The sequence below is a fragment of the Mustela putorius genome, unplaced genomic scaffold (assembly GCF_011764305.1).
Source record: "Mustela putorius furo isolate JIRA1106 unplaced genomic scaffold, ASM1176430v1.1 tig00000765_pilon_pilon_pilon, whole genome shotgun sequence".
Lineage (NCBI taxonomy): Eukaryota > Metazoa > Chordata > Mammalia > Carnivora > Mustelidae > Mustela > Mustela putorius.
The window spans coordinates 711638-735149 of NW_025421470.1; the positions used below are offsets into that span (position 1 = coordinate 711638).

General features: G+C 55.9%; 1 protein-coding gene across 14 annotated transcripts in view; it reads right to left on the reverse strand.

Annotated features, from left to right (window-relative positions):
• Window positions 1–23512, reverse strand: part of PCBP3 (poly(rC) binding protein 3) — a 250406-nt gene that overhangs the window by 63628 nt on the left and 163266 nt on the right. The window lies entirely within an intron of this gene.

Below are 23512 nucleotides of genomic sequence, written 5' to 3' on the forward strand. Positions count from 1 at the left end.
ACGCGAACCCGGACGCGGTCGTGCACTCGCAGGACGCGCGCCGCGCTGTGTAACCCACCCCGCCCTGGTCCCGGCGCAGGTCCGGCCAGACCTGCCTTCCGCGCTGCCGGCTGTTTTTCTAGCGACTGTCGGTTTCCCCTGGGTCTAAGTGTCCTGACTCTTTACTTTTCAAATTCACTTTGGTTGCCCAAACTGGGAATCTAACCCCCAGTCGCAAGGACCTACCCTCATTCACTATCCTTGACGCTGTGTTACAATTCCATTCCGGAAGTGCACCTTTATGACCTTCCGGTGAATTATCGTGACAGACACCTTCAAAGGCTTATTTACGACAGCACCCAACACTTGGAATTGGGTCATAGCACCAAAAATCATGAGAAACCTATGTCCAATGTCTTTGCTTTTCTCCGAGTCAGTCAGGTAACCACTTTCGCCCATAAACCACAGCACTGACTGACTTTGCTCCAAGCTGCAATGTCTTATCCAGGTACCATGCTGCGGTTCCAAGTGAAACTAGCTGGAGAAAACCAAATTCGAGGAAATCCCATGAAAGGTGCTGTGAAGTAAGACCCGTCTTTCGTATGGACACCCAGAGCCTCCGTCGGCGTGAGTCATACACGAACACAGTAAGAGGTTCAATGTGTTACTGACTAGAGGACCACAGAGGCCAGCTCTGTTGAGTTAGGTCTTAGGGTCGGTCAGTGGGAATTCATCAGAAAGCACTGGAAGTATTTCAGAGGGACGCCATGAAGATTCAATGGGAAGCAATCGTCTTTGCAACATACGGTGCTGGGAGAAATGGACATCCAGACGCAAACAACGAGCCTTGCAATACGTATGAGCAGTAAGTCAAAATGGACCGAAGACTAGACTTACGAGCTAAACTCCAAATGCTTACAGAAAACGTGAGGAAAAATCTTTTTGACGCTGGATTTGGCAATGAGGGTCTTGTGGCTACACCACCAAAAAAGCATAGGCCACAACAGCAAAACACACGCAAAGTAGACTTAATCAAAGTTAAGACCTTCTGTACTTCGAAGGACACTGCCAGGAGAGAGAATTCAACCTGCAGAATAGGAGAAAACACTTGCAAATCATGTATCTGAGATGGCCACAGAGAGAACTCCTGCAACTCAACAGTGATTTTTTTTTAAATGTGCCAAGGATCTGAATATGTGTTTCTCTAAGGAAGATGGACAAACGGCCCAAGCACATGAAAAAGATGCTCAACACCATTAGTCGTTAGAAAAATGCACACGGAAACCACAATGAGCTGGCACTGTGCACCCAGTCGACAGCGATGATAACAGTAACAGCAGCAACAGGACGACAGTGAGGAGGAGGGGAGTGAGCAGGAGGAGGAGGAAGAGGAAAAACAGAAAATCCAAGTGTCAGCCACGACCTGGAGGAACCGGAGCCTTCGTCCACGCTGGCGGAACTCCGAAATGGCGTGGCCTCTGAACAGTCTCGCAGTGTGTCACGAAGCTGAACGTGGAGTTACCAACGACCTCGTGACTGCACGCCTACGGGTCCACACGTGAAGCTGAAACGTACGTTCACACGAAGATTCACGCATGAACGCTCACGGCAGCTGTCGCCACAGCAGCCGCAGAGTGGAAACAGCCCACATGCTCTCCCTTATCAAGGGACAGACACGACGTGGTCTGTGCACGCAACGGAGTGTCACTCAGCCGCGCGAGAAGGCAGCGGCCTTCAAATGCCACACGGACGGAGCCGGCAAACACGGATGCCGAGCGAGAGTGGCCACACGCAGGAAGCCACACGCAGCACGACCCCACGTAGAAGAGACGCCTGGCGAGGCGAATCACAGACAGGAAGTCGACGGCTGCTCCCGGGGCTGGGGAAAGGGGACCGGGGCAGGCGATGGGACTAGCACTGGGCCTGGGGCTTCCTTTCGGACGATGAAACGCTCTAGTCTGAAGTTAGTGGTGACGGCTGCACACCTTTGTGACTCCGCTAGAAACTGCTAAAACGTATGCTCTGAGAGTGTGCAGTTTGTGGTAGATGAATTCACGCAATTTAAAAAAAACAAAGGCAGGGGCACCTGGGTGGCTCAGTCGGTAAAGCACCTGCCTTCAGCTCAGGTCATGGTCCTGGGGTCCGGAGATGGAGCCCCGGTCGGGCTGCTTGCTCGGCGGGGAGTTCGCTTCCCCTTTCCCTCTCTTTCTGCCCCTCCCCCAGCTCGTGCAGTCTCTCGCTTTCTCTCAAATAAAGAAATAAATAAGATTAAACAAACAAGCAAAGGTAATCAATACTCAGAAGTTAAAAGAACAAAGTAATGAAAGACCCCTCGCACGAAACACGCGGAACGCACGTGTGGTCACCGCCCCCTTACAGAAGGGGCGCCTACAGCACACGCAACAGAAAGGCACAAACTCACAAGGACTCGACGGTCAGGAGAAGACAGACCAACCAACACGGCGGTCAGCACAGTACCGGAGTCTGGAAAGTGGATGAAAACGCGGTTACTAATTTGGCAAAGCCAGGAAAGCTGAACCCAAGCCTCTGAGGGGAGAGGCCCCCCGCACAGCAGCCGATTCTTGCAAGTCTTCCAGAATGGCTGCACAGGGAGGGGCCGGAGGCAGGTGAGGAAAAACGGGGTAGTAATTAGAGTTTTCTGTAAGGCGTTCGGCCCCAGAAGTCCTCTGGCTCTTTTCTTCCACGGATAACAGGAGGTTTCGCCTCTGCAAAGGGTGACTCATTCAGGATACAGACTCAGTGACGGGCGGTTCTGAAGACAGCGAAATGCCAAAATTAACACGGAGTGTCACACGGGAGAAAACGAATGGAACAGTAAGAACTGCCCCCCTCCCCCGAGAGGCTCTCCGGGTTCTAGCGGGCAGGGTTATGAGCTCAGTAAGCTACGTAACACGGGAACAGTGGAGGCCGCGGTCTCGGTCTCCGACAACGTGATAAAACTGGAGATTGATGAACTTCAACCAAAGGATATTCCATTTGCAGTTCAGATCGTCTTAGAAGCATCTAAAGGAAACTAGTTTACTTAATAATCACAGGCAGCCCTGCTGTGTCACTAAACCGGCAGGAAACACAGTGAGATTGAAATCTTCCAAGCGGCGGGACAAAAGCAGCCGTCCACGCAGTGACCCACTTCGTCCGGCAGCCGCAGCTTTCGGAGCCGGGGACGCCGAGCACCGCGTGGTTAGACGTGAGACATGAGGGCAGTCCCAGGGAGGCCACCCGCTGCTGTTCCCTCTGCGGGCACAGCCGGTGTCAGGAGGGGACGGAGACTGTTCCGTCTGCGGGCACAGCCGGTGTCAGGAGGGGACGGAGACTGTTCCGTCTGCGGGCACAGCCGGTGTCAGGAGGGGACGGAGACTGTTCCGTCTGCGGGCACAGCCGGTGTCAGGAGGGGACGGAGACTGTTCCGTCTGCGGGCACAGCCGGTGTCAGGAGGGGACGGAGACTGTTCCGTCTGCGGGCACAGCCGGTGTCAGGAGGGGACGGAGACTGTTCCCTCTGTGGGCACAGCCGGTGTCAGGAGGGGACGGAGACTGTTCCGTCTGCGAGCACAGCCGGTGTCAGGAGGGGATGGAGATGAGGTGAGGGCGCGACTCCTTTCCTTACCTCCGCGGCCCCCTCGCCGTGCGACCCACTTAGCAACAACAGGAGCAAAGGTTCCAACGTCTTGCTGAGCCGCCCGCCACAACGAATCAGCTTCACCGGATGAGTCCCCGGGGACGTCACTGCCCCTTCTGGCACAGGCCAGACAAAAGCCCATTCAGCTGCGAACTACACCCCCACACACTCACACTCACACACGTGTGCATGGGGCACACGCAGCTCGTGCCGCTCGCCGAGCTCAGCAAAGGGCTGGGGCTTCACCAGATGGTTTGAAACGTCAGACACGGGGAGGCACAGCGCCCCCCCCCCTGCCTTCGCCGGGCTTCCTCCACGCTCTCCTCTGGCCAGAAGCCCGGGTGCGGAGAGGCTGATGAGGAAGCAGGAGGCTGAGGGCCCAGAGGCGGGTGTGGAGGACAGAGCGGGCGCCGCCTCGGGAGGCTGCTCAGGCTCTGCCAGAGCGGGGCAGGCGGGTCTGTGGACGGCAGGGCTGGGCGGGCTCTGAGACAAAGAGGCACAGCAGACACCGGGGACAAATCCTGATATGTTCACACAAGCCGTCTGGCTCTGGCGCGGCAGCAGACGGAAGGTGACGAGGTACAGCGGAAAAGCCGGGCGGGAACCGAGGAGGCTAACCCGTAAGCCAGCCCAGAGCTAACGGGACTGTCCAAGGGCGGGGAAGAAGAACCCGGAGCCTAGGAGGGCCCATCCCTGGGGACTCAGTCTGACGAGGGAACCCAGGCCAGACCAGCAAACTGTCCCTCTAGTGGGAGACGCCCACACACGCGCAGGAACAGCCCATGCAGCACAGCGCGAGCGCAGTAAAGACGCGGGACACACGACCGGCATGGCTCTAACTCACAGAGCAAGTGCCAACCGATGCTGGACACATGAAACCAACAGACTGCGCTCCCCGCCCACCGGGCAATTAAACTAGAAATCATTAGCAAAGGGTAACTTTCTAATCCCCCCGAACAAAACATTTTAAAAAAGCTTCTGGGGGCGTCTGGGTGGCACAGTTGGTTAAATGTCCAACTCTGGATTTAGGCTCAGGTCATGATCTCAGGTAGTGAGCCCCGCAGGGGGCTATGTGCTCGGTGTGGACCTGCTTAAGATTCTCCCCCTCCCTCTGCCCCTCTCCACCCTGCCAGGGTGCTCACACACACGTTCTCCCTCAACAACAACAACAATAATAATAATCAGAAGCTTCTAAGTAAGAAATGGACGGAATGACAATGCAATTAGAAAATAACCAGACCACTAAACTTGCAACCCGCCAAACTTTGTGGCAAGCGGCTACAGCACAATTTACAGAAGAATTTAGTCTTAGGAGCCTGTATTAGGAATAAAGGAAGGCCAAAAATTAGTGAGTAAAAGATGCAACTTAAGGATTGAGAAAATAACCGAAAGTGCCTACAGGAAGTAGAGAGAAGGTAATGATAAAGAGCAGATCAAAAGAAAAGCCATGAGCCAACTGAGAAAACGTACCCATATACAATTTAGTTCCTCAGAAAGGTCTAGAAATACACAAGCCTCTGATGACACTCACAGAGGAAGATAACCAAGAAGGTACCGGCGTGGTCAGGACTACAAGGAGGACCGGAGCCTCTGGTTGTGGACACGACAAGCAGACAGTCCCCCCACTGGACAGCGCGCTGGGCGTCAAACCCGAAACAAACAAGGGGAGACAGGGAAGCCGCGAGAAGGCCGACTGGCGAGGCGCCCGGGATTCGAAGAACCGCACAGCAGGGAGACCCCACTTGGCTCCGCTTCACCTCGTTTCCGTCCTATACACTCCCGAGTGGTCCCTGGGGCTGGTCACACTACAAGTGCTGCGGGACACAGGAAAGCAAGTGTCAGCAAAAGTCTGCTCTCTCTCTAGGCCAAGGGCTGGGAGCAGGACACCGAGGCAGCCAGACGGCTTCTCACAGCGCCTGCGCTCCCGCAGCCCGCGCCACCGGAGATGCACACACACCCCTACCGGCCCCCATCGCAGCCTAGGCTCCCACCCCTACCTGGCAGCACCAAGGCACCCCCCAGCCCAGGTATCAGGGAGACGGAGGGAGGGACCTGGACCCCGACCCCAGCTGGCTGTGCACAAGGTGCCCCGGCCTGGGACCGGCGGACGCCCACTGAGGTAGGAGATGGACAGCAGGCACAGAATACCACACCACCGTGACCAACCTTGCCAGGATACAGACGAAAACCACTTATCGGGCCAAAAACTAGGAAAATCTCAACACGAACAAGGGAAGAAAATCAACAAATGCCGAATGCTGAGATGTGAGCCCTCGGACAAGCCTCTTAAAGCAGCCGTCGAAAGAAGGCTTCGCCAAGTGTTTAGGAATAAGCTAAAAGCATGTCTCTGAAAACTCACAGAGAAAAGGAAGCTATGAAGAACCATCAGCAGCCAAAGATCAATGAAATCATCAGCCTCAATACCCCCATAGCCATTACAGAAACTGAATTTGTAATAAAAAGCTCTAAAAAAGAGATCTCCAGGCCCAGATGGTTTCACCAGAGAATTTCAATACCCAAAGATGAACAGCAGCCCTAGACCATCTTTCAGAGGAACGAGACGGAGAATCCCTCAACTCATGTTGTAAGGCCAACACTAGAGCAATTTGCCTTAGGAACACAGGCACAAATAACCCAAAACAGTTTTTTAGCTGGCAAACGAATCCCGCAATGTATAGAAGATGTACACACCAGGACCAAGCAGGATGTATCCGGGTACATAAAGCGGGCTCCATACCGAAAAATCCATCTATATAATCTACCGTATCTATAAACCAAAGCATAAAAACCATGCAATCATATAAAATAATGCATAAAAAGCATTTAATAAAATTCAACACTTACTCATGATAAAAAAAAAAATACCAGCGAATTCAGGACACAGGAAAGCTACCCCAACGTGATAAACAGCGTTTATGAAGCGTACAGCTAATGTCATAGCTAACGGTGACAACATCACACCTAACTGTGCCAGGCTGAAGGCTTTATCCCACAGCTGGGAACAAGGCAAGTCCATCCACGTCACCATTCTTAGGACACCAGAAGTTCCAGCCACTGTCATAGGCAAGAAAAATAAACCAGAGACATACAGACTAAAAATGAAGAAATAAAACTATCTCTATGTGAAGATGATGACTTTCTACCTAGAAAATCCCAAAAAATCTACAAAACAAAACTCCTAACCCTGATAAGTGAGTTCAGAAAGCAGAATGTTAGAATAATACACAAAAATTAACTGCATTTCTAGATGCTAACAGGGAACACACATAAACCAAAATTTAAAACATAATAGCATTTAAAATCACTCAAAATAAAACGGAATACTTATATACTTAACATATGCAAGATTGTATGCTGAAAACTGTGAAATGTTGATAAAATAAATTTTAAAAACTAAATAAATGGAAAGACCTATCCATGGATTGGAAAACTCAACATAGTAAAAATATCAATTCTCTTCAAACTGATCTAAAGGTTCAGTGCAATTCCTATAAAAATCGTAGCAATGTAGGGATGCCTTGGTGCTCAGTCTGTTAAGCATCTGACTCTTGATCTCAGCTCAGGTCTGGATCTCAGGGTCGTGAGGGGAGGCGGGAGTGCGTGGCCAGAGGACTCCAGGCCTCGCAAGGCAGTTCCCTGCAGTGACGAGGGCGGCGGTCCCAAAACTTAGACGGTGGTGGTGGTTGTGCACATCCCTGTGGGGCAGCGAACCGCGTAGACCCCGACTCCGACTGCTCTGACCACTGTCACGGCCGCTGCCGCGCTTCCCTGTGCGGCTGTCACTGCCACCACCACAGCGCCGCGGCCGCGGGGCTCCGGCCTCTGCTCTTGCTGCTGCCATTACCACTGCTGCTGTCGCCGCCGCCACCAGCACCGCCGCCACCACTGCTACGGCTGCTCCTACCACCACTGCCTCTGTCGCCGCTAGCACCACCACCGCCACCAGGACTTCCACTCTTGCTACCATACGACCGGTTCCACTGGTCCCGCTCCGGCCACGGCTCCTGTCCCGGCGGCTACTCTCACTACCCTGCTACCAGCAGTGGCACTGTTAGAACTCACTGCCGCCGCCGCTGCTATCACTCCTCGTCCTACCACACACACACACACACACACACACGCACACGCACACAATTACAGGTAAAAATCGGTAAAGTTTGAAGTCTGATTGGCAGCACTGCACCATAGTACTTTCTGGGTTTTCGTGCTGTACTAAAGTCACATAAGATGTTACCACTGGAAGCAGCTGCGTAAATGTTACAGGAGACTCTGTACTCTTCTCACTACCTCCTATGAATCTGTGGCTCTTTTGGAATAAAAGTTAAAAATAACGCTACAGCAGAGCCGAAAGAAGGCACAGAGAAATTCTGATAAGCACAAAGCTACAAAAGCCAGTTTCACATTAACAGGGCTGTGCAGGACTGGAGAGATTATATGCGCCGAGGGCTGGGCCGCAGGAGATGGGCCGCCACGTCCCACACAGCGAACCAGATGGGAAGGCGAGATGAGACACACACACGCGTGCGGGCCGCTGACCTACATCCGCTCGGGCTCCGAGGAGAAGGGAGGGGCTGGCGCAGAGGCTCCTGTGCGGGGACGGAGCTGGAGAAAGACCTGGAATCCGCGGACTCAGGCCCCCGACCCACCGCAGTAAGGCTGGCGGAGGAGCCCACGCTAGAGGCATCATAACAGAATCTCCAGAAAACCAAGACAAAGACGAGATCTTAGAAGCAGACAGAAGTAAACGAGACTGTTTTCAAAGGGGCGGGGGCGAGGCGGAAGGCTGCGTCCTCAGCAGACCGCGGGCGCCAGGGACAGAAGTCGAGCTGCGGGCGCTGGGAGTCGCTGGCTCCTGCGTGTGGCCGCGCCTGGCGGACGAAGGTGGATGAAGGTATTTCCGACAGTCAGAACCTGGGGACCCTCTTCCCCAGCGCACCCACTCCGTGAGGTTACGGTGGGTGATGTTCGGGCAGAAGAAAGTGGCCGCAGAAAGAACCCTGGGTTTGCAGGAGGAAACACAGGACAATAAAATGTAAAACTACTTGTAAAAGGAAACAAATACCAACCATATAGGACAACAGTGGTGACTTGTTACTTCTTCCGTAATTAGAAATCTCCTGGGACTTAAATATATTAGAAAATTCACTGTGCTGGTCAGGGAGAAGGATAGCTTTTTCTTTCCTTTTAATTTTCAAAATTCCTTAAAAGTCCCCAGATACAGTGACACGATTAACGAAGAAAAGCCCCTGCGACCTCTTCAGTGCAGAGCTCAAGGGATCCCTCAAACCCGAAGAACAGGGGCAGGTGGGGGCGACACGCGGTGGCCGGTCCCAGTGATGCACGCGCTTGGGGGAAACGGCAAGTGGGGAACAGCCCTTTGCGCCACCAAACTCAGAACCCCCCCAAGTCCTGACATCCCCACCAAGAAACAGGGCCTCACACCAAGTGGGAAACTGGTGAATATTCTGACGGCAGACGGAGAAGCCCCGGGAAGTTTGTGCTGAACCCAAGTCCCCCTGTTCTGGGAAAGTGAGAAAAAAAAAAAAAAGAAAGAGAAACGGAGGCAGAAAGGAGGGAGGAAGCAGGAGGCCAAGGAGCCCTTCGGGAGCTCGTAGGGCTCACACCATGCTGAAGGGCTCCGGGTCCGCAGGAAGCTTGAGAACGTCCCACAGTGTTCAGTTCGGGAGCGACTGGAGAGAGAAGCATCGGAGAGAAAACAAACCACGCGAAGCTACTGGAACACAGGAGGCTTCAGAGAAGGGAGCGGGGCGGGGAGGAGGGCGGCCTCCGGGCGTACTGCTGAGCCCTGCAGGGACCACAGGGAGGGCCCGGCCCGGCCGTGGGGGGGGGGAGTGGGGAGCACCGTCCCTCTCCGACGACAGACGGAAGTCCTCCTGGAGCGGCAGTGACGCTCCCCAACAGGAAGGCCTGCGCAGGGGCCACGTAAACACTACCTCATGGCAACAGTAAAGGAGAAAGCCTTTGGCCCCTCAGGCTAGGGAAGAGATTCTGGCCCCTTCCCAATTCCTTTTCAGGAGCCTCTGCCCTAAGGGTCCAGAAAAACCCCTATTTAAAAACAAGAGGCAAGGAATCATGACCAAATCCCATAAAAATGTTACCAAAAAGAAGTGAAAATAAAATAAATAACATTGTAAGGGAGAATAAAAATGTGCCAGAAAACTATGAACCCGAAGCAAATTATAGCCTAATTAATATGTGACACTGAACTAAAATTTGAGAAAATAATCAACATTTTAGAAGAACATAGTTTAGAATAGAATTAGAACATCTCAAAGTGACACGGCAAGAAAACAGGAAGAGATAAAAAGGTGGCCGCTGACGCTCAGGAATGAACGAGAATGTTCTTCCAAAGCGAGAAGCGGAAGCAGCACAGGAGCCAGAGACGGCACCGAAGGCCAGGAAGGAGCGTAGAGGACAGAAACACGGCAAGAAGACGGCGAGACAGACGCACAGAAAGAAGATTGGGGAGGACCCGACAGACAGCGTGCGGGCGAGAGAGCACCAAGGCTCCCGTGCGTCCAGCTGCGACCCGCCGCTCCCTCACGCACACACGCACACTCTGGAGACACCTCCCGAAACACAGCAGGGCCTGACTCCGCACGGTGACCGGGCGCCCTGCGGTCCCGAGAAGTCGAGCCTGAGCAGTGAGCAGACAGACTTCAGGAAAACGAGGAGACGTCAGAGATGAAGTCTTCGGGGCGTCCAGAGCGAAAGGCCCCATGCGCTCATAATGAAAAGAACAGCGGAGAGAGGCCAGACGTCTCAGCAGCCACGCAGGAGCAACGGAACCTTCTAGGACACCAAAGTGAGACGCCACGTAGCTCAATTCCACGTGTGCTGCAAGGCTACGGATGAGAAGACAGGAACACAGGGTGCGTGTGGCCGGCCCACCACGGAGACCCTGACCGAGCGTCGGCCTCGGCCAACCGCGAAGGTGGTGGAGAAACTGTCACAAGCTACGGGGACAAGCGTCGGATATATTCGCTCTAGAATCATGACTGACTGACGCGCTTCCCGGGGACACCAGTGTACGACGCACCGAGATAAAGAAGGAACCACCAGGAAAGTGGATGAGGAGGAGGTAAAGCCCAGGCAGGAGTAACCAGGTGGCGGGCGAAGCAGACGATGGGGGTGGGGGGACAGAGCGGCTTCCAGCCCCCTGGGATGCTCCTGTGATACCCCCCGAGAGCCCGTCAGCAGACACAACAGAAGAGAAAAGAGGGGTTTCTGCACATGACACAGAGAGGTACTAGTATAAAGCCAAAAAACATAAATCTTCCCAAGAATCAAAGGAAATAGGAACAAAAAGGAATTCACTGATACACACACACATATATATTCATATTTTCAAGACATAATGGGAAGTCATAAAGAATCACAAGCTACTTACGCGGGGAGGGAGGGAGCGGGTTTGAACCAGGAGGATCCGGGACTTTCTGAACAGACGGCGACAGAGCCCTACTTTAGGGTCAGGGAAATGTCTACATAATCCAAATAAGAATTTTTTTAAATCCCTGAAACTTAAAAAAAACTAAGTATACACAAAGTTGGTGATATAACTGCACAGGATTGTGGCAACTACCCTGAGAACACGGGAACGTGGCTGGGTATTCTCAGGGACACAGACACGCAGGGAAATGTCCTAACCTTGAGTAGTTATTCGTTGGCACCAATAATGTTCCAAACCCATTATATGTACCTTTAGGGTAAAACATGTAAGTAATAATGCTAACAAGACAAAAGAGAGACAAGTCCAAAACTTTTAAATTTTAAGTTAAAACCCTGTAATGCTGCATTTGGTTTAGAACGACTTCTGTGAACTCACAATTTCCCCTTCTTTCCCCCTTAACTCTCTCCGCTGAACTATGAAAAAGAGCGGACACTCCACTGCAATCAGCACGCTTAGTGCCTCGACTGGGGCCTCCGAACACGTCGGTGGATCCCAGGAAGTCTGGGAAAGCGAGCCCGAGAGGTGAGGTGGGAACGTGTTACACCAGAGTCGAGGAAACCGTCAAGACTGGTGTGGCTACGTCCACACAGAAGCCAGCAACATACAGAGCGATGTGAGTAAAGAGTGTCATAGTTGCAAGGGAACAAATGTATTATAGATATGAAACCCATAAGTCAGTAACAATGCTTTAAAAAGAAAGAAAGAATAGCAGAGAGACAAACAAAACTCATTGGACGATGGAAAAAGAAATACAAAGAAATAAATGTTTATCCCGCCTTTCTGGTAGGAACTGTATTTTAGGTAACCGCATAGCCCAGCGAGGAGGAAGTCACTCCATACGGAACAATCCCAATGGACGCGCGAGAAAGGCTTACACAACTGTCAGGTCACTGTTCTTCAGCCGCTGCTGGAAGAGCGGACCTAGGCGGCGGTGGTCAGCGGACACTAAAAACCCCGGGTGCACGGAGGGTGGTAAGCCCGGGACAGCCAGGATCTGACGGACAGCCGACGTGCCCACAGCCCGGGCGCCCATCTCCGGGGCCCGCACGCAGCCCTGCCACACACAGCTCCAATGTCCGCTCGTCCGGAAAACACCACTCAGGTGAACAGGCCAGGTTCCAGGAAATGGGGGGGGGGGGGATATGCTGAATGACCTTGCAAGGAAGCAACCAGGATGTGGGACAGCCACACAGCCACCAGCAGGGAGAAGGCCAGGGGAAGGTGCTCGTGTGACACGGTCACAGCACAGCACGGACGGCCGGGCCCGCCACGCGCTCCCGGGATTTCAACACGACGTCACAGGGCAGCCCAGATCCAAGGGAAGGGAACACCGACCCCAGTGGGAGGGCAGTGAGAGTCATGGCACAGGAGAAGCACGGGGGCTTGTGCACGAAGGCCACACCACTGGGACAGTCCCCGCTGGGAGGGAGGGTGGGCAGAGCTGGAAGATGCCAGACAACCAGGCAGGACCGTGAAGGTCGCCCTCGGCTGGGAACGGACGGATGCAGAGTGGTGACTTGGGCACAGCGACGCTTTCAAGGTCACTCTGGCTCCTGGGAGGCTGCGGTTGGTCCCATGACCGAGGCAGGCAGGACGGAGGCCGACTCAGAGGGGTGGTGTTGGGTCAGATGACAAGGAGGGGGAGGGAGGAGGGACCAGGAGCGACTCTGCGGCTGCATGTGACGGCATCTCCCCCGGAGGGTGGCCAGCGCGAGCCCGCCGGGTGGAAGAAGGCCGCTCCTGGGGCAGTGGTGGCCACGGCAGGACAGAGGAAGAGGCCGCTGCGGGCAGCACGGCAGCACGGCCCTGCCCTGCCTTGCTCCTCTCGGGAACTCCTGCCAGCATCTGAACGATCAGACAGCTTTTTGTCTAATGAGGTCACTGTGCCTGTGGCCGAGGCTCTGTCTGTCACCCTGCTGTCCCTTTCCCATTGGACCAAAGTGCAAGGCCATCAGCTGGGGCCCATCCTCCCAGGGCTGCCCAGGACACTGGCTCCCCACACACTGTCCCCCGCTGGGCAGCTGGGCCCAGGCCTACCGTCTAGGAGATAGTCACACACAGAGCCCGGAGCCCAAGTCCACTTCTCTGGCCTTGTTGGCAGCTGACACCATCCAGCCCGGCCAGAGCTGCCACAGGGGAACGCTATTGCCCTGTCCGGTCCGGTCTGCCCGAGCCGGAGTTCAGGACCCGCCTGAGAGGCTGCTCACAGCCCCTGGTCTTTGTGGCTCCTGTGTCTGTCACCCACGAAGCCTGGCACAGTGCAGTGTGGCCGGACAGAGGGCCACCACATCCATAAGGTGCTCAGTGCCCCGTCTTTTTGGACTTGAGCCCAGTGACAGCGTCCCCCACTCTGGTTTCTCAGATGCACATGGAATGAAAGAGCTTCTCCAAGGTTCTCCTGGTCAGCAAGGGCCTGGCACCAGGACATGGAGGACACAGCCGGACACACCAGGACCCCCAGCCCAGAATAAGAGGCCCACGGCTGGGCCTTCACGGCTTCCCTGGCTCGGGGCCCATGGCTTCCGGCCTCCTCAATCAGAGCCTCTGTGGGGGGACCAGGGCAAGGGGGCTGTAATGGTCACCAACCACAAGAGCCAAGGACATGGTCTGCCTCTGCACACAGCGTGCTGACGGTCCTGCCTCCCTCTGCTTGTCTGATCACGTCCTGCTCGGCTGGGCCTTCCCTGCACGTGGGCTTTCCCCCGGTGACCAGACAACGTCTGTCTGACACGTGCTCACTGGTCCAGATCGTCTGAATTTGTTTTCAACATTTAAAAATCAGATTTCATATTCAAATCTCACTTTATGACTTGAAACGGGAGCAAGGACTCGAGCCCCAGGAGCGGCGACCCTGCATCTACTGGCCAGGGAAGCTGCAAGGGCTCCCATCCCACCGAGGCGATTTTCCGCTCATGGACAGTGGCCAGCCTCTCCTAGGTCACTGAGCCATGCTCTGTACAGCCCTCGGTCTCTACGTGTCACATCCACACTGAAGGCCACACACGCCGGGCTGTGGTTGTAAATCCTTGTGAATCCTGGAGAGACAGACTCTGCTCCTGTAAGGGGGGCACCTCCCTCTCCCCTGGCTTATCTAGCAACTCAGGGCGCTGGAGACCTGATGGTCTGCTTGAAAAAGCTGCCAGAGACCAAAGTGAAAAGTAAAAACAAACAAAGTACTAATCTTGGTACCATTTTTGTTAAACTCAGTCTGCCCACTAGATTCTCATCCTGTCCCTAAAGCACTCGATGGCACCAAGGAAGCCACAGAGAGCTGGAGCGCCATGGCTCTCCTTGGGCTGTGACACGTGCCAGGGGTGCAGGCAGGGGTCCCCGTAAGGCTGAGGTGGTTAACCCCCCGGAACCCCTGTGTGTCCAGCTGGTATAAGAAGTTGTCACTCACGGTGAAAAACGGACTCTCTTGAGAAAATTCTGCTTTGACTTCCACGTTACCAAGAAGCAGACCTTCCGTGGCTGACCCACAGTCTATCTCCATAGAAAATTCTCTTACTTGCCTTAAATTAATTTTGTAAGCTGGAAAAACCAGGTAAGTTAAATTTACTAGTCAGTTCTGCCGAACATTGTGAAATGAAACATGACAGCAGAATGTTTCCAGCCTTCCCTTCTCCAAAAACATCCGTACGCACACCCCTCTCTCCCCTGAAGAGCAGGGCAGGTGGCACCCGGAGAGCTCGCCAGCCTCACGGGCCATGAGCCACACAACAGTTTAACAAGAGCCAAGAGCCCCAGAGGGCTGTGTGCACTCCAGAAAGGCAGAGCTGGGCCTTCCCCAGGCTCTTCTAGCGGTGATGGGGATGTCTGCGGTTTGCTTTGCAGGGACGAGAACGAGGGTCACGTGCTAGTGCACCGGGACGGTGGCACACACTCCAAGACCCTGCGGGACAGGCCCAAACACGAGGGTGCCGTGCTGGGGGACGGACCCTGCAGGAGGGCGGGGCTCTGACAGTAGGGCCCACGGGACGAGAGATTTGTCACAGCAGCAAGCCCCAGCGTCACCTGGACAGACTTCGTGGGGGGGGGGGTCCCTCTGTTCAAGGCTGGAGAGCAGTGCTCAGGGGCAGGAAGGCCTTTCTGTGAAGCTTCGAGGCTGGGACGGGGGTTGGGGCGGGAGGACCTCACTCCCAGAAGGTCGCCGGGAGGGGGACAAATCAGACCGGGGACACTAGCTGAGAAAACCAGCCACTCGTTAGTGGCTGGGAGGAGGGGACCCCCGGCGCGGGCTTCTGGACGGCAGCAGGGAGGGGCGGCTTCGCAGCCGAGAAGGCACGGAGCCACTCATCTCCGTACAGCAGTGCCGGAGCAGATGGTGACCACGCTCCTGCCATTCCCCTCCCTTCCGGAAAGGCCGGTCACGGAACACCGCAGCGTCTCAATGTCAGCTGGCAAGTTACTGTGACGCCACACTCCCACGTCGTTAATTATCTTGTTTTATCATAAATACGATTTACCTAACTGTCAAAAGACAAGGACTTAATTACACAGGCCGGGGAGGAGCACATAGGCACCGTGGAGCGGCTCCTGCCCCGTCCTCCCCACGCTGCCCCCGACTGACGGGCCCGGGCCTGCACCCACTTCCTCACAAACCCTTCCCCTGCTGTGCTGACTCCAAGGGCACCTGCTCCAGACCCCTGTCCTCTCACCCCACACTTGGCGCGACCTTGGTGTTGTGAGTGACCTCGAAGCAGAGGGAGGAGGCTGCCTGGTGCTGCTGCGGAGGCCGTGGTAAAGCTGAGTGTTCCAGAACGTTCGAGGAGAGGAGGCACCCGGACTCTGCGTAAGCGCGGGGCTCTGCTGAGGCAGCCCGATGAGCGGGCCTTGCTCTGGGCACGGCTGGTGGGCCCAGGCCCGCAAGGTCCCCGCAGCCCGCTTTACACAGATGCTAGGAGGCTGTGGGTAGCGGGGACGGGCTGTCTGTCCCCACCGGAGAGATGATCTGCGCGTGGGGAGACGTGGATCACAGCTGGGCCCGTGCACGTGCATGCCTGGAAACAGCCGGGGGATACGGAAGTCCCGGAGCTCTGGATGGTGCCTGGGGGCTGGAGCCACCCCTCCCCCAACCTGCCGAGAGGAGCCTGCCTCTGGGAGCACAGGGGACGCGGCGCTGCCGGCAGACAGCACAGACAAGCACCCAGAGGCAAGGCTGCAAAGCTCCTGCGAGACACACCTGAAGCCACAGCTGCAGAGCCTTGACAACCCCCGACCTAACCAGTGCTTCCCACGCCACGGACCGGTCTTCTCCGCTGGCGCTCGGGCCCAAAACATGGTTTCCTGCCACATCCCAAGACACGGCTCGGCTACCACGTCCCCACGTCCCCACAGCTCTCCTCTGGGCCCCCAGCAGCCCAGCCCCACGGCAGGCAGCACGAGGAGGCCTCTTCTGCGCTCACTCGTCCCGCACCTCCAAATGCTCCCACTGCCCACGGTCCCTCCCAGCCCGGGGAAAGGCAGGAAGCGTGCGTTCTGGATGGATGAGAATGCAAGGAGACGAGGAATCACAGCACGAGCCCTGGGGCACCCCGATGGCATGGTGAGGCCCACACCACGCCCAGGCAGGCATGCGGCCGAGGAGCAGCAAACCTCCAGACCCTCTCATCAGGGCCCACCTGACAGGCCCTGGGACCCTGGGACACAGGCAGGGGAGGAGCACCCAAGGGGTGTCCTGACCCACATCTTGGGCAGGGGGTGGAAGCTGTAGAAAAGTTGAGCCACTTCTTCCGACACCCGGAGGAAAGGCCAGAGTCAAGCAGGGCTCCCGATGGTCAGCAGCTCCCCAGAAGTAACACCCGAAACGCCCCGCCCTGTCCCAGTGTTGGCAAGAGACACGTGCAGATGTCTTCCAGCCGACAGCCCCAGGCAGCCCCAGGATCTGCTCGGAGTTGGCAGGCTGGCCGCAAACCCAGTTCAGGGGCAGGGGAGGAAGGACGGGGGACGGACCATGAGCAGCTCAAGGACAGGGTTTGCTCTACACTACACTGACAGCAGGCCTGCCGGTCAGAAGGCCCGCGTGGGCTCCGCGAAGCCTCCGTCCCCGCCGCAGAGTACTTCCTATCCCACCGTGGCGTGCTTGGCCATGCACCCGCTCTGCCCAGCCAAAGGTGAGCAAAGGTGAGCAAAGGTGGTACGTGGCACTTCTCTGTTCCAGTGACAAACATCCTAATGGTGCTTCTTTTGCACCGGGAAAGGAAGGGAGTAAACTGTCGTTGCGAGCAGAGTGGCCAACTGGTGGCTGTATTATCTGTCACTCCCACCCCCGAGAGAGGGCTACGCTGGCCAAGCCCAGAGGTCAGGCCTGGCCGTGTAACGTGTCCTGCGGGAAGCAGTTTTACGGGCCTGCGCACAGCTCTCCTGCTCTCCGCCTTCCGCTGGCGAGTAGGCAAAGGGTTAAGGTAGAGGCGGGGAGGGGCAGGGGCTCCTGACTAGGCTCTGAAACCATTCCTGGCTGCTGAGAACGAGAGATAAGCGAAGACCAGAGCACCCGGCCCCATGCCAGGGAGTGTACTTCTCCGGCGGCTACGCTGTAATCACCGAAAACGAGCAGACCTCAAAGCAGTCAAGCACTCGGGTTATCGACGGTCCCTGCTCAAACCAAGGCGGCGCCGGGATCTCGAGGCCACAAGCTTCCTGCTCCCATTTTCAGTAAGAAACGCGGGGTGGCCTCCGGTGGGGCCCCTCTCACTCGCTTCCTGCCCGCCCGCACCTTCACTGAATGCGCTGTCACGTCCCCTCACCCTCTCGTGTCCATGAGACAAGAACCCTGCGATCCCACAGCACGCTTATGTGACAACGTTCCCAAGAGGCCGCACCACTAGCCTGGGAAGGGGTGACGTCAACCCAGAAAGGGTCACATTGACCTAAATGCCTGAAAACAAACTGCATTTCCAAGCCTCCGGGATCTGCGAATCCACTGCTGCTGCAGCTCAGCCACGGCCCCGAAGGGTCCCCACTGCGCTTCTCTGCGCCTCCCAGACCAGCAGTGGGACCAACGCAAGCCTGGGCCCAGCCTCCCCACCCGCCTGCTCAAATCGCTTCCTCTTCTGTGTTGGTATGAATCTGGTCATTTCCTTCATACCTTTCATTTTAAACTTTCTGGGCCGCTTATTTAAAGTGTCCCATAAAGAGCATGCATTAGACTTCAACACGTTGAGATATAATTGATGCACATGAAATCGTACATATTTATACAATTTGAGGATTTTTTTTTAAAGATTTTATTTATTTATTTGACAGATCACAGGCAGGCAGAGAGAGAGGAGGAAGCAGGCTCCCCGCTGAGCAGAGAGCCCGATGCGGGGCTCGATCCCAGGACCCTGAGATCATGATCTGAGCTGAAGGCAGAGACTTTATTTAACCCACTGAGCCACCCAGGAGCCCCTATACGATTTGAGTTTTTAAATTGTGTTTATTGTATTTTTCAGTTCTAAAATTTCAATTTCGCACCTCACCAGAGAAGACACACAGACGGCCAATCAGTAAAGCTGCTCCACGTCCCAGGTCACCGGGGAGATGAAGCTCAAACAGCGGCGACACCGCTGCACCCCTCCGAGAGCGGCCACGGTCTGGCGAGGACGGGAGCGCCCGGAGCGCCCGGGCACGGCTGCGGGGAAAGCAGGTGGTGCCGCCACCTCGGGAGGAGGTTTGGTGGTTTCTCCCAAGACGAAACCTGCTCTTCCCACCCGACCCGGCGATCGCACTCCCTGAGGTCCCCCACGGCGGACGGGAACACATGCCCCCACAGAAACCCGCACACGAGGGCGGCGGCAGCTCCGTGCGTAACTGCCAACCCCTGGAAGCCACCCAGGGACCCTCCAGCGGGTGGACGGACACGACACGAGAACTGTCCCTCCAGCCGTGGGAGGGTGTTCAGCACGAAGAGGACATGAGCCATCCCGCCATGAGGGAACACTGGAGGGACCGTGAGTGCGTGTCACTGAGTGACAGGAGCCGGTCTGAGACGGCTGCGGCCCGTGTGATCCCAGCGACAGGACTCTGTGGCAAAGGCACCGTTGTGGGGCCGGTGACAGGCCGTGTTGCGGGGCGGGGGGAGGAGGGACGAATGGGCGGAGCACGGCAGACGGGGAGGGCAGAGGACTCTGAGACCCCGCAGCGGTGGATGCCCGTCCCTACGCAGCCGTCCCAACGCACAGAACGCCCGCCCCGAGAGGGACCCCCGCCCCGAGAGGGACCCTCCCGTGAACAACGGACTCTGGGGGATGACGACGTGTCCGTGTGGGCTCACTCATGGGACCAGACGCACGACTCGGGTGCGGGATGCGGACAGTGGGGGAGGCTGTGCCCGTGTGGGGACAGCGGCTGTATGTGAAATCTCTGTATTTTCCTGTGAATTTTACTGTGAATCTAAAAGTGCTCTGAAAAAAACTGACTCTTAATAAAAATAACCCTCAATTTTGGATCTTTCTTACAACTTCTATTTCTTTGCTGAAAATTTCTAGTTTTTCATTTGTTTCAATTTTTGTAAGTGCCCATAAAGCATTTTTGCAAAGCTTCTTTAAAAGCCTTGTCAGGTCATTTTGCCATCGGTGTCACTCGGTGTTGGTGTCTGTTGCCCGTACGCATTCCGTTAGAGACCTGCCCGGTCTGTAGTGTGTGGGGTGGTTTTCAGATGAAATCCGGACACTCTGATACTCTGTTGTGAAACTGGATTTCACCTGAATCTTGTGTTTGCTCCGAACTCCTCAGACGCCATCCCATCAAGGAAAGGGCGGGGGTGGGGTGCTGCCTTGCTGGTTCCCACTCAGCCTCCGCTGATACCCAGGTGGCCCCACTACTTCTGGGCAGGTAGGGGAGTGTGGGGCCCACACTGACATGGCACCGGGGTTCTCAAAGAGCCCAGAGGGATGTAAGTCCGGGATCTGCCCCCAGCCTCTCTGACAGCAGCACGGTGAGGGCCAGGGTGCGCTCTTACAGTCTGGCAAGGGTAGAGGCCCTGTTTTGGGGGCGTATCTGGCCCGAGTAGAATGCTTGTTATCTAAAGACCTTTATCTGGCCAGGCTGGTTTGCTCAGAGAGCGCGGGGGTTTATTTGGATTTTGTGTTTGTTTTGATCTTGGTCTGCACAGCACCCACGGGGGTTTTAGGTTTCAGACGTGTCCCAGACCAGTCAAGACCGTACGAGGTGACAGGAAACCCCAGGGGACGCACCACCATTGCGTCCCGCGCTTCTGCTGTCGTCCGGCTGCTCTGCCTTTGCCTCTCCACCTTTTGGAATGTTTGATGCCTGTTTTATACAGTAAGGCCCAGGGCTCTGGCTGCGCTCAGCTCCTCGGTCCTCCAGGAGGAAGTCTGCTGATCGGCCTTCTGTCCCTACAGGTCAGTTCGCACTTGCAGGACGTCACAGAAACGACCTCAGCGTGTGGACCTGCGCACGCAGAGTGTCCCTCTGCGGCAGTGTGGACCTGCGCACGTGAGACGTGTCCCTCTGCGGCGGTGTGGACCCGCACACGCAGAGTGTTCCTCTGCCGGCGGACTTGCCTCATTTTCATTCTCCCTCTTTCATTAGATACTTTGTTTCAAGGCGATTTGGGAACAAGTGTATCTTTTTTTTTTTTTTTTTAAGATTATTTATTTATTTTTGACAGAGATCACAAGTAGGCAGAGAGGTGGGCAGAGAGAGGAGGAAGCAGGCTCCCCGCTGAGCAAAGCCCCCGACGTGGGGCTCGATCCCAGGATCCCTGACCTGAGCTGAAGGCAGAGGCTTTAACCCCCTGAGCCACCCAGGTGCCCAGGAACAAGTGTATCTCAATGCTAGTGGCTACAAGAAGGAAAAAACACACTCGAATCTACTTCCCTGCCAAGTTAGACTGCAGCCTCCTCCGTGTGACGTGACAGATTCCACACACGACCCCATGTCCCACACTGACGCCCCTCCTGCTAGAACGGCCCCACTGCAGTGCCTGATGGAGGCTGGGGGCTGCCCCGACACCCCCTACCCCGGCTGCTTCAGCTGAGGCGCCTCAGGCGAAGGGAAGACTGGCGGTCCAAGCCCCCCTTCTCCCAGCCCCTACCATCTCAGACTCCGTCTGGAACCCTACCAAAAAGAAAGGCGGACGTAAGGAATGGTCTGCACAAGCCCCGAGAAGTCAGAGCGGGCAGCCCTACTCCCTCATGGACCCCCAATCCTAGGGTCACCGGACTGCAGTCTCGTGGGGGCAGACCAGTCACCCTCCGTGCCCCGTCCAGAAGCCCCCGGCCCAGGACTGGCTGAGTGCTCAGGGCCTCAGGCCCTCCACAAGCACACCAGCGGGGGAGTGGGGGTCAGTCCCCCTCACTGCCTCCCCCATGACAGACCTGGGCCTGTCATCCACAGGTCCACAAGAGCCTCTGAAACAGAGGAGCAGCCGCGCTCCAAAGCAGCCGGCGTTCCACTGACCACGGCCACAACACATCCGAGTCCAGACTCCGCAGCGACCTGTCCTGCTTCCACTAGGGAGTCACTGGGCTATGCAGACTTCAGGGAGACCCACCAAAACCACATTGGTGAGAGCCCTGAGCATGGCCCTGGCGTTGGATCTGTAAAGGCTGCCGGTGACGTACTGTGCAGCCCAAAAGGGGGGACGGTGGCTACTCTCAGGGCCACAGGACTGGGGACGGCTGCCTGGTGTCAGGGACCCTTTCAGGCCCCAGAGATGCCTTCTCTTCAGCTGCCCACCTGTGAAATGCGGGGCTTGGAGGTTTGCAAGCACTTCCCCAGGAGAAGCACATTCTGTTCCAATAAGATTTTGCTAAGGCCCCAAACACTCAGAGCTTTACCACTGGGGACAGTCTGCTCCCTTTCGATGGCCCCTAAGTCTCACACCGTCTTCTTGAGGCACCCCCTACATGCCCAGGGTCATCTGTGTCCTTGCAAAAGCACCAGTTTGGACAGAAGAGAAGGCCTTGGCACACGTGAACTGTCGAAGCAGCAGCCCCACCTGGGTGGGCAGCCCCCGACGCCCCAGAAAACCCCGCCACCCACGCCGGCTGCGGAGACGAAGCCCAGGCTGGCAGGCGAGGGCTCCCTGCTCGCCCGTGGAAGCCGGGTCCCGCCGCACAACCCCCAGCCCCTGGCGATGCCTCGCTGCACATAAGCAAACCTGATTCGGAAGAATCTGATCACGGGGCATGTGGAACAGGACATGACGTGCCCCTCCGCTTCCATGACTGAGCTGAAGAACTCTGGATGTGGCTTAGTGCCCTCAGATGCTCTCAGAGAACTCGAAGACTGTGGAGGAAAAAGGAAACGAGAGATCCAAAAAGCACAGCAAGAACCTGAGAGTTCTGAAACTCCAGATGCTCTGTAAACAGATTCGCAGCTAGATCCGTGCTCCCTGGAAATGTCTGAAGTCTGTGAGAGAAACAATGAGGGCCGTGGGACGGGGGAAAGCTGGAGCGAGGCTTGGCAAATCATCTCCCCCCGAACAGTGACAAAACTCGACAAAAATGTCAAAAAATAACCATTGGAGGGTGCTAGAAACTAACCAAAGGCATATAAAGAACGGAGAAGCATTTCTTCCAGAAAACCTACAGCTCCTTGGACCCAGTGGCCCAGGGACCCTTTCTGCCATGCACGCCGAGTGCAACCACGGGCCTGGCCTGGGTGGGGACAAGCTTGTCCACACCAGCCCAGTCCCCAGGAATTCAGGCTTAAAAAGAAAAACAAGAACACTGAGCAGAGAGCTCACACTGTCGAGGAGACAGATGTCACAATTTTTCAAGTCAGCAGAAAACTTTAAAGTGTGCAATTGAGTCCCCTCTACCAGACACTCCGACACAGCTCCCCGGCACAGGCAGACAGCACCAGTGACCCTGGGCCTCAAGCAGCCGTGTTGACCTCTTCTCGTGCATGTGCGTAAACGTGCGTGTGTGCGTGGGTGTGCGCACATGACGGAGACGTGACTCAGTACAGGAAACCCGTGGAGAGGCCAGATGCGGACGGCGCTCCCTGCTGAGCCGTGGCTGTTCACAGACCCCTAGGAGCGGGGACTAATCCCATCACCTCTTGTCACAGAGCATGTAGGTGGTGGGTCGCCAGAAAGGTGGTTCTTTTTGGTGAAAATGCTATTTCGGTGTGTCAGCAGTAGGGCAACAGAAGAAAAATACAAAATAAAGCAGGGTTTTCATGCCCATGCATTTGGCTTTTACTCCGTCCACCCCTAAGCCCATGGACCACACTTGGGGCCTCTGCGGCCTGGGCCCAGCTGGGGGCTCGAGGGCTCACTTCGTCAGGTCAGTTCTGAGCAGGGCTTTGCCTTACAGCGACAGGAGCTAGAACGGGCGTCTGGCTTTGCCTCGAGCCTAACACCATCCCGTCAGCCCCCCTCATGCACCGGATGTGTGGGGGCAGAGGTCAGTCAGTGGGGAGTAAATTCAAACTTGAAATGCCAAAAATTATATAGCTCTGACCTTCAAA